Here is a 2,882-nt window from a genome sequence, read left to right on the forward strand (position 1 = left end):
GTTGTAAAGACTAAGGGGAAAAATTCCAGCTGGATCTGGGATCCAGGAGAGGCTTCCTTCCTAAGTAAGATGGGAATTGAGCTTGGTCTTAAAGGATGGTTAGGATTTTGACAGTACAGATGAGCAGACACGGGAAGGGATCACATATTACAGTCTTTCCTGGTCTTTTATCTTAGAGGAGACAAACTGCCTATAGCAAATGTCAACAATGCACACCACTCTCCGTAGTGAGATAAAGAGCCTGGTATGCACAGAAAGCCCCGATCAGTGTGTCTCAAGCTCAAATCATTGTACTTTATCCTTTCCACTCAACAAATACCTGTTGAGCCCCTACTATGTGCTGAGCACTGCATGAGGCACTGAGGAGACAACTGTGAATGATACAGGCACAACCAAGACCTTCAAATGACTGAGGGTATGATGGAGGGAGACAGAGCAAGCATTTGTGATACATGCATCTAAAGTTATGAGAGTGGAAGAATGAGGGTTATGGAAGCACATAGTAGGGGAGCTTAGTCCAATCTGGATATTCTGTGCAATAAATCACAACAGGCTGGGTATGGTGGCTCACGCCTGTAATTCCAGCACTTTGGGAGGCTGAGGCTGGTGGATCATGAGATCAAGAGATTGAGACCATCCTGGCCAATACGGTGAAACCCCGTCTCTACTAAAAATACAAAAATTAACTAGGTATGGTGGCAAACACCTGTAGTCCCAGCTACTTGGGAGGCTGAGGCAGAAGAATCACTTGAACCCGGGAAGCGGAGGTTGCAGTGACCCAAGATTGCACCACTGCACTCCAGCCTGGTGACAGAGAGAGATTCCGTCTCAAAAAAAAAAAAAAAAAAGTAAAATAAATTAATTAATCACAATAATAAACACTTATTTTTTAACAATAAGTCATAATAAGAAGCACTTATTTTTCTCATTTATCAGCCCATGATCTTCTGGGGAGCTCCACTTCAGGTCGCAGGTTGGCTAAACTTGATTCAAGGTTCATATTAGGGCCGGATCCCCTCCACATGTCTTCACATTTTCTCTGGACCAGCAGCTATTCAGTTCTCTCTCTCTCTCTTTCTGTCTCTCTCTCTCTCTCTCTCTCTGTGTGTGTGTGTGTGTGTGTGTGTGTGTGTGTGTGTGTGTGTGCGCGCGCACACGCACGCGCATATGTGTGCTTTCCACAGGACCACAAGAGGCCAAGCCAAACTTCTCAAATACGTTTAAGGCCTTTGCTTGTGGCCCATTTTACAACACTCCATTGGCCAAAGTAAGTCATGAGCTAAGTCCAACATCAAGTAGGTGGAGACATATGCTCCACCCTCTGTCCTGTACAGCAAGGACACAAATCAGAGGGGCAGGAAATAACCAGGAACAATATCCTATCTACCACATCATTCCCGGTCTCTACAAACCCCTCTTAATTGTCACCCATTTCTTTGCACCTCTTTAAAACAAAATCTCTGTGACAGAATTGTTTGTATCCACCGTGTCATTCATTCAGCACACTCTAAGCAATCTTTCTTTCCCAACCTCCAGCTGACACTGCTCTTGTCAAGGTTGCCAATGGCTTCTGTCTTGTCAATGGTCAAATCTAACCTTAGCCAGCTTTCAGGAGAATTTGACACAGTCGATCTCTCCATCCCTTTTTGTAGCCTTTCCTTGTTTGGCTTTCAGACACCATCACCTCATGATTTTCCTGATTTCACTGGCCTCTTCTATTGTTTGCTAGTTTCTCTTTCTTTTTCTGACTTCTAACTGTTGAAGTGCTTTGGGATTTGGTCTTTGGGTCTCTTGCCATCTGTATCTTCACTTACAACATGTAAACATGGATTATGTTCAAATTTCTGTCTTCAGATTCATCCTCTTCCACACAACTGAGAAATATATCCAATTGCTTACCTGACATCTTTATTCTTGGATGTCTAATAACCTTTTTGAACCTAACATATCTAAAACAGAATACTTGCTCCCCTACCCATACCTCTCTACCCCTGAAAAACCTGCTTTTTTCCCAGTCCTCCTCTGGTAAATGGCAGCATCATATAGTCAATTGGATAAATAGATAATGAATTACCCAATGTTCGGGTCAACATAGATCCTGAATGCAACTGCTCCTCAGCACTTCCACCACTACCTCCCCTGTCTAAACAACCACCATCTCTTTATATGGACTACCACAACAGTCTCTTAACCAGTCTCCCTGTTAGCACCTTTGGTCCCCTACAATCTCATCAGAGTAATCTTTAAAAAATGTAAATCAAACTGAAAAGTCTTCTGCATTAGCAAGAAGAAATGTGAAGGGGCCTGTGATAGAAATAAAAAATAGTGTCATCATAAGGTAAATAAAAAATGTATATCAGATATAATGATGTCAATTCTTTTTTAAAATTCCTAATGGTTTTCTGTTTCCCATCAATTGTAAGGTCTTAACATAATCTGCTTATCTCACTGAATTCACCTTGTGTTACACTTAGCCTCCTTCACTCGGTTCCCCTACAATGTTCTTCTTGGAACAAGACAAGTTTATTACTACCTTGGAGCTTTTTTCTTGTTTCCTCTCATAATCCTTCTTCCTCCAGACTTTAGAATGGCTTGCGCCCTCATTTCTTTTAGGTCTCAGCTCAAATACTACCTTCTTAAAGACATACACTTGATCTCCCTAACTAAAAATTCAGCCTTCTTCATCTCTACTTCCTTACCGTGCCTTATTTTTTATAGCACTCATTGGTTGATTTATTTACAGATTTATTTATTCAGCCATTTGAATATAAATTTGCTAGAATGTAGGCTCCTCAAGTACAGGAATTTTTATATACTCATTATCACATCCTTGTGCCTAGAACAGTGCCTGGCCCATACAAGTTGCCTCCCTAAAGATTGGT

The sequence above is a fragment of the Macaca mulatta genome, chromosome 8, assembly GCF_049350105.2.
Source record: "Macaca mulatta isolate MMU2019108-1 chromosome 8, T2T-MMU8v2.0, whole genome shotgun sequence".
NCBI classification, from domain to species: domain Eukaryota; kingdom Metazoa; phylum Chordata; class Mammalia; order Primates; family Cercopithecidae; genus Macaca; species Macaca mulatta.